This window comes from Dipodomys merriami, unplaced genomic scaffold, assembly GCF_024711535.1.
Source record: "Dipodomys merriami isolate MVZ:Mamm:240054 unplaced genomic scaffold, mDipMer1.0.p SCAF_12, whole genome shotgun sequence".
Taxonomy (NCBI): Eukaryota; Metazoa; Chordata; class Mammalia; order Rodentia; family Heteromyidae; genus Dipodomys; species Dipodomys merriami.
In genome coordinates this window covers 34,761,307-34,777,503 of record NW_027202493.1, presented here as the reverse complement: position 1 = coordinate 34,777,503, position 16,197 = coordinate 34,761,307, and the positions used below count along the sequence as shown (strand labels likewise).

The following is a 16,197-nucleotide window of genomic DNA, read 5'->3' as shown; positions in this document are numbered from 1 at the left end:
TAGCTACTGAGAAGGCTGAGATCTCAGGATCCAAGATCGAAGCCAGCCTGGGCAAAAAACAAACAAACAAACAGTGAGACACTGATTAACCTCCGATTAACCACCCAAAAGCTGGAGGTGGAGCTATGGCTCAAGTCATAACCTTGAACACAAAAGCTTATGGACAGGGCCCAGGCCCTGAGTTCAAGCCCCCCCCCCACCTACCCCTCCCAAAAAAAAAAAAAGAAAAGAAGGGAAAAAGAGAGGAGAGAAGAGATGGAGAACTCAAGCCTGCAACACCGTCATGAAGAAAGGAAGTATCTTCTACAATTTATTTGCTACCTTCTTTCTACTTGATGACTATGCTTTTCTTTTTGTTTCAACAGCCATGTGATCAAAGAAAACAAGTGGCTGCTAAATATCTTCTTTCTTCCTTTCTTCCTTTCTTTCTCCCCTTCCCTTCCTTTCCCTTCCCTTCCCTTTCCTTCCCTTCCCTTCCCTTCCCTTTCCTTCCCTTGTCTTTCCCTCCCTCCCTCCTTCCCTTCCTCCCTCCCTCCCTCCCTTCCTCCCTTCCTTCCTCCCCGTCTGTCTGTCTGACTGTCTGTCTGTCTGTCTGACTGTCTGACTATCTGACTATCTCTCCCTGGTCCCAGGGACTGAACCTTGGGCTTTACACATACTAGGCAAGTGTCCAATTTTTTCTTTGCCTTCAGGTCATCCAGCTACCTAGGAAAGACTTTTCCAGGGGCTGGGAAGTTGGCTCAGTGGTAGAGCGCTTGCCTTGCATGCCTGAGGCCCTGGGTTCAATTCCTCAGCACCACATAAGCAAAAAGAAAAAAGCCAGAAGTGGCGCTGTGGCTCAAGTGGTAGGGCACTAGCCTTGAGCTGAAGAGCTGAGGGACATCGCCCAGGCCCAGAGTTCAGGCCCCACGACCGGACCAAAAAAAAAAAAAAAGAATGGAAAGACTTTTCCATCTGCAAGGACTGGGGTGGCTCATTTCAGGGCAGTTGTTTGGAGCAGATCACTCCATCCCTGATCATTTATGTACACTTCACCCACAAGAAGCAGGAAAGAAGTCCCAGAAGAGAAAGTGAGCAATGGAAAGGTTTTCTACTTCAGCATTTTTTTTTAATCTTTAAAGTTATTGTTGCTTTATTGAGCATTTATGTGCTGCAGGCTGGGAGTCGAGCTGTGCACATCCCTGCCATCTTCAAAGTCTCATCCATCTAAACAAAGTTGTTACAGTTTGCGATTCTTAGTTTTCTCTCTTAGCCACTAGCAAGGAAAAGAAGTACACTGACTGCCTTGTTTGAAAATTACTTCCAGTTAACACTTCATATCTAGTGTATTCTTGCAAGTTTGAAGCAAAGGAACATTTTCATATCTAGTAGGAAAATACATAATCTGTGGTGTACTCAGGGCAGCCTTCGGATGAACTGTGAGGAAGGACTAGAAATTATCTCCCAGGAAGAGATAACAGAGGCTCTGTTCCTGACATCTCAGGTATCCGCTAGTTTTCCATCCCATCCTTTAAATAATGAAGAGGTCTGAGGAGAGGAAGCCCAATGCTTCCATACCAGCATGGGTGGGAAGGATACAGAACAAAGCTCTCTACTCGGGAAGCCGCAGGTCTGAGGATGTAGCAATCCTTAAAAATAGGCTCTGGTGTTTGCTGCTGTTCGGCCTCAAAAGGATTCACACCGTATTCTCCAAAAAGCAGATAGCCAAAAAGTAAAATAAAATAAAACCTTAAAATTATACAATCTCATTAGTCATTAAACTCGTAAAAAATAATAATAAAGCAAAACCCATTGGTATTGTCAGCAATCTGCCTGTTAACAAATGGATTATTATTCATTATTGACGCGCAAGTGTTGAAATGGGTGCTCAGGTTCTGCGAATAAGCGGGGCGGGGAGATTGGCACTAACTTTCTAGATGTAAATTCTGAAGGGTTAGTCTTGAGGCAGTGACCACTTGTTGCTTGTTTAAGATCAGCAAATTCTGTCTAGCAGAGCAACAGGTGGTGCTCCAAACACCTGGTTGGTTGTGAGCCTTTATAGCCCTGCAAATCTGTAGCTCGGGGCTCTCCTCCTAGGCTCCTCGGTGTCGGAGTGTAGGATGGGCCCAAGCCGCAGCCCGTCTACATAAAACCTTAAAACAGCTGGAAAGTCTGAAAACCTTAAAACAGCTGGAAAGTCTGCCTCTCGGTGGTCTTCTTGGTGGGGGTCCTGCGACCTGGCACAACAAATTCAAGAGTTCATATGTCAATTTTTTTAATTAAAAAAATTTTTTTTTGTTTTTGTTTTTTGGGTCCGGTTGTGGGGTCTGAACTCTGGGCCTGGGCGCTGTCCCTCAGCTCTTCAGCTCAAGGCTAGCGCTCTACCACTTGCGCCACAGCGCCATTTCCGGCTTTTTTCTTGTTTTGCTTATGTGGTGCTGAGGAATCGAACCCAGGGCCTCAGGCATGCAAGGCAAGCGATCTACCACTGAGCCACCTTCCCAGCCCCTAATTTTAAAAATTTTTGATTGATTGATTGAGTGTCAATTGTGGGGCTTGAACTCTGGGCCTGGGTGCTGTCCTTTAGCTCTTCAGCTCAAGGCCAGAGCTCTACCACTTTCAATTTTTTTTTGGGGGGGGGTGTCTGGTTGTGGGGCCTGAACTCTGGGCCTGGGCACTGTCCCTCAGCTCTTCAGCTCAAGGCTAGCGCTCTACCACTTGAGCCACAGTGCCACTTCCAGCTTTTTTTCTTTTTGCTTATGTGGTGCTGAGGAATCGAACCCAGGGCCTTGCTCATGCAAGGCAGGCGCTCTACCACTGAGCCACCTTCCCAGCCCCCACTTCCAATTTTTTTAAAAAGATATTTATCACAATAAAAGAAACACATGCATAAGGATATTTGTTGTGACATTGTTTCATTATCAAATGTCAAGTCAAACATTAGTAATACACACCTGTGATCCTAGCGTGTAAGAGGCTCAGGCAGGAAGAGAGCAGATTTGAGGTTACCTGGAGACACAATGAAACCCTATACCAAATAACCCAAAGGGGAAAAAAAATTGAAATATCATCTTTGAGGTGACTTAAATAACTAAGTAAATGAAGGCTTAACAATACAATGAAATACTCTCAACTGTTTTAAATGATACAGACATTACTATCACTCCAGTATTTATTGTGTATGGCCTCCAACTGCAGATCCTCCTGCCTCAGCCTCCCGAGTGCGGGGATTATAGGCAGCACTCCCACCTTGTCTCAGCAGGAGATCTGAGACACTATTTTCTCGTTCTACTTCTTTTGTTTTAGCTTCTTCATTAACGTTTTCCCTCAATCACCAAGGGCTGGGGATTGAACCCAGGGCCTCATGCTTACTAGGCAAACATTCTAGCACTGAACTACAAACCCAGGTCTTCTATTCTTTAACTGCGGGGTATATCTTAGATGTAGGCTTTGATGCTTTTTTCCTTTTTTCTTTTTTTGTCAGTTGTGGGGCTTGAACTCAGGGCCTGGGCACTGTCCCTGAGCAATTTTGCTCAAAGCTAGTGCTCCACCACTTTGAGGCACAGCTCTACTTCCAGTTTTCTGGTGATTAATTGGAGATAAGAGTCTCTTCCCTGCCCAGGCTGGCTTTGAACCACAATCCTCAGATCTCAGTCTCCTGAGTAGGTAGGATTATAGGCATGAGCCATTGGTTCCCAGCTTGCTTGCTTGCTTCCTTCCTTCCTTTTATAAAATTTTTTCCTTTCAGTGCCAGTCCTGGAGTTTGAACTCAGGGCCCTTGTTTGCTCTACCATTTGAGTCACAGCTCTACTTCCAGCTATTTGGTGGTTAATTGGAAATAAGAGTGTTGTAGATTTTTCTGTCCAGGCTAGCTTTGAACAATGATCCTCAGCTCTCAGCCTTGTGAGTAGCTAGGATCATAAGCATGATCCACTATTGTCTAGCTTTGATATGCTTCTTAAAGTTTACTTTATAATACTATCTACCCTAGATCTGTTCTGTCCAAACTATCTACTTACACCATATTCAGGGAAAGATGAAATATACAATCTATCTCTGCCTAGACAATTAATATGGCAGGGAACACGTGAGTCAGAGGCACAGATTTGCCTCTGCTATGGTCTTCATTGTGGAAACTGTGGCTCTGCTCCATGGAACTTTGTTTCTTCAGCTCATATATTAAGACCAAGTATCAAGCTCAGGCTTGTGATGACAACCAGCAAAGATTGTGTGTGAGAAAGAGTTTTATGAGCTACTAGGGAATGTGTGAGGCTAAGGTAAGCTCCTAAATACGGACAGCTTAATATCTAGAGAGCTGCTGGTAGATATGCGATTGATTGGTTGGTTGCTTGATGGATTTTTGTGCAGGTACTGGGCCTGGAACTCAGAGCCTGGGCACTGTCCCTTAGCTTTTCCACTCAAGGCTGGTGCTCTACCACTTGAGCCACAGCTCTCCTTCTGACTTTCTTGGTGGCTAATTGAAAATAAAGGTCTGCTGTTCACTTCAGCAGCATATATACTAAAATTGAAATGATGCAGAGAAGATTAGCATGTCCCCTGAACAAGCATGACGCGTGAATTCATGAAGAATTCCATATTTTTAAATGGAAACAAGTGTTTTCTTTATTGTACTTTTTGCAGTTATTTCTTTTTTCTTTCTGTTTTCCCTTTGCTTATGCCTTTTTAATCACTGGTTTTTATTTCTGTCCTTTTTGTCTTGCATGTAAGTTTATCTGATTTGGAGAAGGGAGGGGAAATACAGAAACAGTGGGACAAAGAGTGGACCAATTTACAAGTGATACTAGACACTATGTTGGAAATGAACTTTACGTTTTGAGAGTGAAGGGAGTCAGGAGGGGAAAAAGTAGGAGAAATGAAGGAGGAGGTAACAATGTTCAAATAGAAATGTACTCATTACCCAGCTCATAGAATTGTAACCCCTATGTATAACTACTTAGAAATAACAATACAATGATATAAAAAAAAAATAAGCTCAGGCTGGGAAGGTGGCTCAGTGGTAGAGCGCTTGCCTTGCATGCATGAGGCCCTGGGTTTGATTCCTCAGCACCACATAAGAAAAAAGAAAAAAGTCGGAAGTGGCGCTGTGGCTCAAGTGGTAGAGCGCTAGCCTTGAGCTGAAGAGCTGAGGGACAGCACCCAGGCCCAGAGTTCAGACCCCACGACCGGACCCTCCCCCCCCCAAAAAAAAAGGTCAAATGTAAATAAAAATCTGACTTGCAGATACCACTTTGGTCTCTGCCTTCATCTTGAGAATCCATTCTCTGCTCAGCATTCTTGGTTCATCATAAGTGAATCCTGGCTCCCTAAAACTTGGCAAGCAAAACACTTGTCTCGGAGGATATTTAAATCTCTGTTGGCTCCTGATGATTTCCTCTTGGGGGTTGAAGTGTAACGATGCCTCTCAGCCGCTCCAAAATAGAGCTGTAAGAGATTCGTGATGCTCCAGTTTTGACAAAATGATCTTCCTAAATCACAGCTCTAATAGGTTATGGTCACAGAGAACAGTTCTCAACGTCTTTCTGATCTCTGCTTGTCATTTTTTTTTATTTTAATTACTTAGATTTTTTTTCTTGCCTCTCCCTTCCTTTCCTTAGTATTTTCTAAATTAACTGATATTTTTTTCTCTGTTATTTTCCTAATGCTGTGGGCTTTGTTTTCTCCCCTCGGATAGTTCTGTTAGACCATCTGTCAAAAATGTTGTTGATTTTACAGCAGTTCCCTGTTTTTCTTCTCCCTTTCCTCTGTTTTTAAAATTATGCAAATGCTACATCGATAACCATTGGAAATGCTTCAGACAATACAGAAGTTTAGAGAAGGGGGCTCTTGGTCAGCTCCCAATTCCCTCTGAGAGGAAACCACCATGGCCGAGGTTTGATTCAGATCTTTCATTTGCTTTTTCTTTCTTTCTTTCTTTCTTTCTTTCTTTCTTTCTTTCTTTCTTTCTTTCTTTCTTTCTTTCTTTCTTTGTTTCTTTCTCTCTCTCTCTCTCTCTCTCTTTCTTTCTTTCTTTCTTTCTTTTTCTTTTCTTTTCTTTTTTTTTTGTTTTTGGTGCCAGTCCTGGGGCTTGAACTCAGGACCTGGGTGCTGTTCCTGAGCTTCTTTTACTTAAGGCTAGCAGTCTACTACAGCACCACTTCTGGCTTTTTCTGAGTAGTTTATTAGAGATAAGAGTCTCACAGACTTGCCTTCCCAGGGCTGGCTTTGGATCTTGATCCTCAAATCTCAGCCTCCTGAGTAGATAGGATTATAGGAATGAACCACCAGTGCCTGGTTCCTTTATTTGTTTTCTATCTACTACACAGCAGATCTGTGATGTACACGCTACTTTTTTCAACCTTTTTGGGGGGATGGAGGCTGATATTGGGGCTTGAAGTCAGGGCTTCAAGTTTTTTTGCTCAAGGTTGATATTGTAACCAATTGAGCTTTTTGGTTGTTTTTTTTGTTTTTTGTTTTTTTTGTTTTTTGGGTCCGGTCATGGGGCCTGAACTCTGGGCCTGGGCGCTGTCCCTCAGCTTTTCAGCTCAAGGCTAGCACTCTACCACTTGAGCCACAGCGCCACTTCCGGCTTTTTTCTTTTTGCTTATGTGGTGCTGAGGAATCGAACCAGGGCCTCAGGCATGCAAGGCAAGCGCTCTACCACTGAGCCACCTTCCCAGCCCCTGAGCTTTTTGGTTGTTAATTGGAGATAAAAGTCTCACAGACTGCAGGAACTGGTTTTGAATGGTAATCCTCAGATTTCAGCCTCCTGAAAAGAAGGAAAGAAGGAAGGAAGAAAGAGGGAGGGAGGGAGGAAGGAAGGAAGGAAGGAAGGAAGGAAGGAAGGAAGGAAGGAAGGAAGGAAGGAAGGAAGGAAGGGAGTGATCTGAAAATATAAGGTCTTGGGGAACAACATAAAAAGTAAGAGATTTAAAAGATTTATTAAGAGATGTGGTTCAATGTAGTAATATGCAATATGACATATTAAAATTAACCAAAGTGGAAAAATAAGTTCCATTAATAGAACAAGACAAAAGGAATTTAAGCAGACATAAGTGGAGAAGATTAACATGAATTCTTTGCTCTTTTTAAGCAAATAATTTTTGGTTGATTTATAGATGGATTTTTGTGCACTGGGGCTGGAACTCAGGGCCTGGGCACTGTCCCTTAGCTTTTTTTACTCAAAGCTGGTGCTCTACCACTTGAGCCACAGCTCTCCTTCTGAATTTCTGGGTGGCTAATTGAAAATAAAGGTCTCAGGCGCACTCCAAATTACTTCAGTTACTACAATTACTGTGGTTCTGGCCACAGTCATTTGAGTAGCATCTTTTCTGATGTTATTTGGTTTCCTTCTAACCGTGGTATAAAACAATCTCATCCACTTCAGTGTCCAGTTTTGTTTTGTTTTTCTCCCATATTGTTCTCTGTTAAAAAGAACACAAGCTTTCCAAAGGTGTCTGAACCTGTATCTTGAGAAAGGAAAAAAAAAAAAAAAGATCAAGTTGGAACTTTTTTTTGTTGTTTGTTTGTTTTGTTTTGTTTTTTTGTCAGTCATGGGGCTTGAACTCTGGGCCTGGGCGCTGTCCCTCGGCTCTTCAGCTCAAGGCGAGCAATCTACCACTTGAGCTACAGCGCCACTTCTGGTTTTCTAGTGGTTTATTGGAGATAGGAGTCTCATGGTCTTTCCTGCCCGGGCTGGCTTTGAACCGCGATCCTCAGATCTCAGCCTCCTGAGTAGCTAGGATAACAGGCGTGAGCCACAGGCGCCTGGCTTGGAACTTTTTTTTAAAAAAAAAAAAACTCAAAAATAGATGCTACAGATGGCTGGTGACCTCTCCCTTGTAATCCTAGCTCCCGAAGAGGCTGAGATCTGAGGAAACCAGTTCAAAGTCAGCCAAGGCAGACAAATCCAGTAGATGTAGCTCCAATTAACTAGAAAAAGTTGGAAGTGGAGGTGTGGCTCAAGTGGTAGAGCACTAGTCTTGAGCAGAAAAAGCCAAGTGGGAATTTGAGGCCCTGATTTCAAGCCCCAGTAGTGGCACACAAAAGGAAGCAAAGATGCGTTGAAGGGTACCTGATGTTAGGTGGGTAGAGAGGCCAGCCTGAGGAGAGGACTGCAGATAGCGTGGGGAGCAGGAAGGAAAGCAGTAAAGATTATTAGTTAGCCTGTGTCCTACTTACCATGATGTTTTTAAGCTTTTGAATTCTTACAAATTATTTTTTTTTCTTTTTTGATGTTCAGCCCAAGCATTCTGGAATTTCTTCCACCATATGTGGGTCCAGATGAACCTCCTTCAGAAAGAAAACCACAAAATCAATCTGCGCAGCCAGCACACCATGATAATTGGGATCAATAGACAGTTATAAATTATTAACAGCAGATAAACAAATTCTTGGTTCCCTTTTTTGAAAAAAAATTGTTAAATTGTTATTTTGTGCCAATACTGGGGGTTGAACTCACAACACTGCCCTTTACCTTTGCTCAAAGTTCTACCACTTAAACCACGCCTCCACTTCACCCTTTTGCTGGATAATTGGAGATCAGTTTCACAGATTTTTCTGCCTGCCTGGCTTCAGATGGCAATCCTCAGATCTCAGCCTCCTGAGTAGCTAGAATGATAGACGTGAGCCATTGGAACTTGGCTAGACCTGTTCTCATTTGGAGGAAAGCAGGCTATATGCAATTGCTTTGATTCACTTGTCTCTGGCTAAATTTTTTGCATAAAAAATAATAACGGAAGGCAATTAAACTCATGAACAGGTTGAATAAAACTGTAGTGCATTAACCCTGAAACAGAACACACCTAAATTGCTATTCTTCTGATACCAAATGTATGTTGGTCTGCAGATAAAAAGTGGTCACTTTCATAAACATACCTAAATCATGTATGCATATATAAATTCCAATAACCTCTTAAGGAAACTAAAAATACCTAGCAGGGTGCCAAGTGGTTTACACTTGTAATCCTAGCTACTTAGGAAACTGAGATCTGAAGATCGAGATTTGAAGCCAGCTCAGGCAGGAAAGTTCATGAGACACTTATCTCTAATTAACTGCCAAAAAGCTGGTGGAACTGTCACTCAAGTGGTAGAACTTCAGCCTCAAGCAAATAAAGCTAAGGGATAGCTCCTAGACCCTGAGTTTAAGCCCCAGGTCTGGAAAATAAATAATAAAGTAAAAAAATTAAGAAATCGAGACACTTATTCATCCTCTCCTTCACTTAATTAGGATTTTTAAAAACTCAGTGTAGTTTATTTAGAGAGAGGATTCCTGAATTGAACAATATCCTGAAACCAGCCAAGATCCATATAGTTACATTTTCAATGTGCGTAGGCAATGTTTGTAGGCAGGACAAAGGAACTGAACATTAGGATGTGTTTCCTTTTGTGCTATTCTAACAACTAAACTCAATGGATGTTTTTCTGTATTTAATTATTACATAAATAATTCATCTGGTTTTGAAAGCCAGGAAAGTGGGACTCTAGGCATGTAATTGGTGTGTGTGTGTGTGTGTGTGTGTGTGTGTGTGTGTGTGTGTGTGTGTGTGTGTGTGTGTGTGTGTGTGTGTGTGTGTGTGTACGCGCGTGCGCACTGGTCCTGGGGCTTGCCTGCAGGGCCTGGGTACTGTACTTGAGCTTTTTTGCTCAGGCTAACACTCTACCTCTTGGGCCACAGCCCTACTTTGGGCTTTTGGGTGGTTGGCTGGAGATAAGAGTCTCACAGGCTTTCCTGTCAGTGCTGACTGTGAACCTCCATCTTCAGATCTCAGCCTTCTGAGTAGCCAGGATTACAAGTGTGAGCCACCAGCACTTGACCAAGGATTTATATCATGTTAATGCACCAAACATTATGTTTTTAAGTGGATTCATTTTTTAACATCTGTAATTTTTGTTTTCAATAGAGGATGGGGTTCCATTTATTGGATCTTTATGCTTTCGTGTAAATATTAGTAAAAGTTTTACTTTCTCATTAAAAAATGCAACTGAAATTTCCATCGAAGTTGCCTTAAATGTTTATTTAGGGAAAATTTTTATATGTATAAAATTACATTGTCACAACCAAGCATTTATCTCCATTTATTGTAATTATTTTCTACATTCATTATTAGGTACAAATAGAACACTTACAAGTTTGTACTATGCCTTGTGTGCTCTTTGTTAACTTAATTCTCATATGCCTCACAGATTTATTATAGTTGTGAATGATATCCTGATTTTTTTAAAGTTTTCTCTAATTTTTATTAGCGACATTAGTTTTGCAGGGGAAGAGGGTCACTGCAACATTTCTACTTATATATATATATATATATGTATATATATATAGTATCTCAATCAACCTTACCCCCTCCATCATTCATTATCCCTTTCCTGGTCCCCTCTTTTTGTTTATGAGACAGGGTCTTACTATGTAGCTCAAGCTGACCTCATTGTTCCCAAGGCTGAGATTACAGGCAGGTACCACCATACCCAGTCTAACTTTTATTTTTATTTATTTAATTTTAATTTAATTATTATTATTTTGTTGTTGGTGGTGGTGGTTGTGGGGCTTGAACTTAAGGCCTGGACACTGTCTCCAAGCTCTTCTGCTCAAGACTAGCGCTCTACCCCTTTGAGCCACAGTGCCACTTGCAGTTTTCTGGTGGTTAATTGGAGATAAGAGTCTCAGCCGGGCGCTGGTGGCTCACGCCTGTAATCCTAGCTACTCAGGAGGCTGAGATCTGAGGATCGCGGTTCAAAGCCAGCCCAGGCAGGAGAGACCGTGAGACTCCTATCTCCAATAAACCACCAGAAAACCGGAAGTGACGCTGTAGCTCAAGTGGTAGAGCGCTAGCCTTGAGCTGAAGAGCTGAGGGACAGCACCCAGGCCCAGAGTTCAAGCCCCACGACCGACAAAAAATAAATAAATAAATAAAAGAGTCTCACAGACTTTTTTGCTAGGGCTGCTTTGAACCATGATCCTCAGATTTCAGCTTTCTGAATAGCTAGGATTACAGGTGTGAGCCACCAGTGTTCAGTTTCAGCCTCATTTTAAAAATTATTTTTGAAGTATTGTTTTCTCTAATATAAAGAATTTTTATTTAAAAAAATGAATGAATTATATGTCTAGTAACCAAAGGGTATCAATTTAAAACTAATAGCAGTGCTAAAACTTCCAATAATGATTTTGTCATTTACTTTCTATTTGTATTATATACAATAATGGCGGCTTAGACTCTTCCTTTCCAGTACTTACACATCTTAATTTTTGTGCTTCTATTTATGCTGTCTAGGCAGGACGCCACAAAGACTATGTTAAACAGAAATACAAGTAGGCATTCGTGTGTGTGTGTGTGTGTGTGTGTGTGTGTGTGTGTGTGTGTGTGTGTGACTACGCAGGACGTTGAGTTCTCATTTAGTTATTTCTTTGCTCTAGACTGGCACTCTACAACTTGAGCCACAGCTCCACTTTCAGCTTTTTGCTGGCTAATTAGAGATCAGACTATCATGGACTTTCTGCCTGGGCTGCATTTGAACCATGATCCTCTGATCTCAGCCTCCTGAGCAGCTAGGATTACAGGTGTGAGCATACATAAAGGCAATGCCGCCACCAAATATTTGCTGCAGATTTGCATATGACCATTAAGGATGTCATCAGCACCAGGGCCATCAGCAGCTGTGAAACATTTCCAGATCCTTTTTGCAATTTATTGATTTAGATAATTGTATAATTATTTTTCTTTGGTCCATTAATGCTACTAATCACACTTTTTTTTTTTTTCTGATGTGAATTCTTCCTGCTTCAAAAGGTAATGGCGGGGCTGGGAAGGTGGCTCAATGGTAGAGCGCTCGCCATGCATGCCTGAGGCCCTGAGTTCGATTCATCAGCACCACATAAGCAAAAAGAAAAAAGCCAGAAGTGGCGCTGTGGCTCAAGTGGTAGAGCGCTAGCCTTGAGCTGAAGAGCTGAGGGACAGTGCCCAGGCCCAGAGTTCAGGCCCCACGACCGGACCCCCCCCCCCCCCCCCCACACACACACAAAAAAGGTAATGGCAATCTGATGACAATATATTGCTTTTTAATTACACAGATTCAGATAGCTAATATTTTATTAGGGTTCATAAGTAAAATGATCCTAGAATTTGTTTGTTCTCTCTTGAATCATCCTTATCTGGGTTTGGAACAAGACTAATTTAGCTCCACGAAATGAGCCATACAGATACCTGTCTTTGTGCCGATCAAGTGCTTGTTTGCTTTTAGCTTACTTTCCATCCTTCTTCCTGCCCAGCCAGTACCTGGTTCTTAGCCAGAACTTGATATTCATTGTGCCTCAACAGAACACTAGCTAGGCAGCAACAAACTTTTGAAGAGAAAAAGTTTTGCTGGGTGCTGGTGGCTCACACCTGTAATCCTAGCTACTCAATAGGCTGAGATCTGAGGGTCGCTGTTCAAAGCCAGCCTGGGCGGGGCGGGGAGGGGGGCAGGAAACTCCATGAGACTCTTGGGATAATTTTTGAAGTTTTTTGGTTGGTTATGGGGCTTGAACTCAGAGCCTGTGTGCTATCCTTGAGCTTTTTCACTCAAGGCTAGCACTCTTCCACTTTGAGCTACAACTCCACTTCCAGACGCTTATCGCCAGTTCACCACCAAAAAGCCAGAAGTGGAGCTATGGTACAAGTGGTAGAGTCACACCCTTGAGTGAAAAAGCTAAGAGGCAGTGCCCAGGCCCTGAGTTCAGGCCCTAGTACTGGCACACACACGCATGTGTGCACACACACATAGACAAACTAGTGTATAGCAAGCCCAGGAAAAATGTCTTTGCCAAGTTATGTTTAACTCCATGAGAGAGACTCACATTTATACTTAGAGCCCAAATTTAGTTGTACAGCAAGGCCAAGCACATTGAACATCATTGCTAGACACATATTTTTGGCCATAAAATGGGGACTGAAAGTGGACTGTATCAGGCATTAAGTTCTGGAGGGAACGGGAGTGATTTAGAACAGACAGACAGAGTCTGCCCTTCCCAGCCTGAATCTATTCTGCACTCGTGTCTCTCAGGCACAATACAACAAACAGTGAGTTCAAGCTTCCTATGTCTTAAACTTTTTCCTATGTAATCACTTAGTCGTTTTCCCCCTGTGTAATGATTCCAACAGAGACCCTCTGAAGAATAGTTTGTCTTAAATGAGAAACCTCAAACCCTATGATAGTTCTATTTCCACCTGGGACAGTGGATTGTGTGGAGACAGAGACAAGAGAGAGAAGGTTTCCCTCCCCCCGACCCCTCCCCGCAGTGGGGCTTGAACTGGGGGCCTAGGCACTGTCCCTGAGCTCTTCCGCTTAAAGCTAGCACTCTACCACTTTAAGTCACAGAGCCACTTCCAGTTTTCTGGTGGTTAACTGGAGATAAGTGTCTCATGGACTTTCTTGCCTGGGCTGGTTTTGAACCGTGATCCTCAGATCTCAGCTTCCTGAGTAGCTAGGATTACAGGCTTGGGCCATCAGCTCCTAGCTGAGAGATATATATTGATACACACTCCACAAGGGGGCAGTAAGGGTTAATGAGATAATATTTATAGTCCTTTTTTTAGCTAAAAGGAAAACATGTTGTGGGTATGTTTATTGTCTATTGAATGAAAAAGGCAAACTTATAACTCCTCCAAATACAAAGAGCACGGAAACTTTTATGTTTTCAGTTTTTCAGTGTTATACATTCATGGATGGTTCTTTGTTTAGTGAAGGTCAGAACAAAAACCCTTCAGCTTTAGAAAGAAGAGAGAAGAAATAGGGGGGAAAGGAGGAGGAAAAAGAAGAGGAAGAGGCAAATTTACCACATTGCTCTAAGTTTTCCGGGCTTATCCATTAGTCAGTCATTAACTTCTGGGTCTCATTTTTTTCAATAACATGTACAGTCTTATTCAGTAGAAAAATGCAACACAGGACCCTTATTTTGGAAAGCGGATTAAAGATAGAAAACTTGTTTAGACTAGTCAAACTTTTCTCACTTCTTCTCACAGTTGGAAGCACAAGGATTATTGTAGCTACTTTTTTTTAATTAGTAGCAAAATCTAAGTTCATTATTGTAAGATTCTAGTACCAGCTGTAGAACTTCCTAGAACTATGATCATTTTCACCCCTGGGACCAGCTAAGTTCCTATTCTTTAATGTTTTTTTTTGTTTTGTTTTGTTTTGGTCCGGTCGTGGGGACTGAACTCTGGGCCTGGACACTGTCCCTCAGCTTTTTCAGCTCAAGGCTAGCGCTCTACCACCTGAGCCACAGCACCACTTCCGGCTTTTTACTTTTTGCTTATGTGGGGCTGAGGAATCGAACCCAGGGCCTCATGTATGCAAGGCAAGTGCTCTACCACTGAGCCACCTTCCCAGCCCCTTCTTTAATTTTTTTATTGTAAAGATACTGTACAGAGAGGGGCTACGGTTACATGAGTAAGGTAATGAGTACATTTCCTATGGAGCATTGTTACCCCCTCCTTTGTTTCTCCCCTACCATCCCTTCCCTCCCCACCTCCCCAACTCCTCCCTCCCCCAAAGTTGTAAAGTTTATTTTCAACCTAGTGTCTTGTATATCTCATTGTTACAAGGCATCAACCTGTATCCTTGTTTCAGCATTTTGTTATTTCCCTTCCCCTCTCCAAATTAGAAAAATGTATATACAAGATGCAGGGCACCGGAATCAAATACAGTGAAAACAGGGGTTATACCATGGGAGAAGAACATACAAGAGAAACCAAAAAATCACATAGATTAAATTAAAAACATACATTAAAAACAACAGTGACAAAGAAAAAAAAACCGCTTGTGTCCCTCTCTTGGGGTTCATTTCACTTCTAAATCCCTATTTTATAGCTCACACTCTTGGTCTGATGCAGTCTGGAATGTCTACAACAGTAATGGCTTGTGCGTTGGAATTTTTCTCCCAATTGTGGCTGACTTGCTAAGCAAGCTCCAACAGGCAGCACAAATAGACTGGTGATTTTCAAAGTGGGAGGCAGCAGCAAAACAAATTCAATATTTCCAGTTTTATTTCACAAGAAGCATTTTGACTTATGTAACAAAGAAGTAGAAAGTAAAGTTCTGGAGGGGAAAAAAAAAACAACCCTGGGTGTGAAAGATTGAATTAAAAAAAAGATGGAGAATCACCAACACAATGAAGATTATTGCAAAGGCAGGAGAGTGGAAAAGACTGGTCATTTAGCTTCAAGCTTAAGAACAATTTCTTGGTTGGAGAGGTGGCTAGGGACGCGAAGGATCTCGCCGTACCCAGTGTTCTGTGCCAGTTCCTCCTCCATCCCATACTTGTGTAGTTCATGAGCAAGCTGTGAATCTGGATGGCTTCATTTGTGACTTGATTAGCTTGATTAAAGGCCGAGCTAAGTTGAGAGAGTTGGCACTTCCTTTCAGAGTTGAAACAGATAAACATGGTCTGGGCCAAATGACTATTGCAAAAGCTTAGGGGTATGGTTGGGTTACAGGTGACTAGGAAAGTGAATTTCAAAGGCAAGATTTGGTCATAAGAGAAGGGGGAGGAAGGGAAAGAGAAGGGAAAGATGGAGAAAGATGGAGGAAGAAGGAGAAGAGGAAGAGTTCAAAGAGGAGGTGAGGCCGAGGAGAGGGAGAGGACCAGGGAGTTCTGGTACTGAGAATCAATTAAGAAAAATATTCTTGTAAGGCACTGGTGACTCATGCCTCTAATCCTAGCTACTCAGGAGTCTGAGATTTGATGATCGTAGATCAAAGCCAGTCTGGGCAGGCAAGTCTGTGAGATACTTATCTCCAATAACTGGAAGTAGAGCTGTGGTTCAAAGTGGTAGAATGCTAGCCTTGAGCAAAAAAGCTGAGGGATGGTGCTCAGGCCCAGAGTTCAAGCCCACGACTGACCCCCCCCCCAAAAAAAAATCTCGATTTTTAAGTTTATAAAGAAAAAAAGGGCTTGGTACCAGTGGTTCATGCCTGTAATCAGAGCAACTCAGGAGGCTGATATCTGAGGATCATGGTTCAAAGCCTATCCAGGAAGGAAAGTCTATGAGACTCTAATCTCTTATTAATGACCACCAAAAAAGCCAGAAGTAGAGCTGTAGCTCAAGTGATTGAGGGCCAGCCTTGATTGAGAAGCTAAGGGAGAGTGTCCAAGCTCCAAATTCAAGCCTAGTATGGACATAAAAGGATTCTTACTACCACACATTGGTGGTACAAGGGGTTTTGCCTGTGACATATCCACACACA

The 16,197-nt window shown here is 42.4% G+C and overlaps 1 long non-coding RNA gene and 1 other non-coding gene across 3 annotated transcripts in view; one reads left to right on the top strand and one right to left on the bottom strand.

Annotated features, from left to right (window-relative positions):
* Window positions 1-624: 624 nt before the first annotated feature.
* Window positions 625-16,197, bottom strand: part of LOC138823310 (uncharacterized) — a 38,770-nt gene continuing 23,197 nt past the window's right edge. For both annotated transcript variants that reach the window (XR_011370784.1, XR_011370783.1), the window contains 3 exons: window positions 8,158-8,268; window positions 2,934-3,007; window positions 625-2,216 (listed from right to left, as the gene is read on the bottom strand). This is a non-coding gene — a long non-coding RNA (uncharacterized lncRNA). The remainder of the gene's footprint in view (window positions 2,217-2,933; window positions 3,008-8,157; window positions 8,269-16,197) is intronic.
* Window positions 4,473-4,581, top strand: LOC138823455 (U6 spliceosomal RNA). Its single transcript, XR_011370814.1, has one exon. It is a non-coding gene; the product is annotated as a U6 spliceosomal RNA (small nuclear RNA).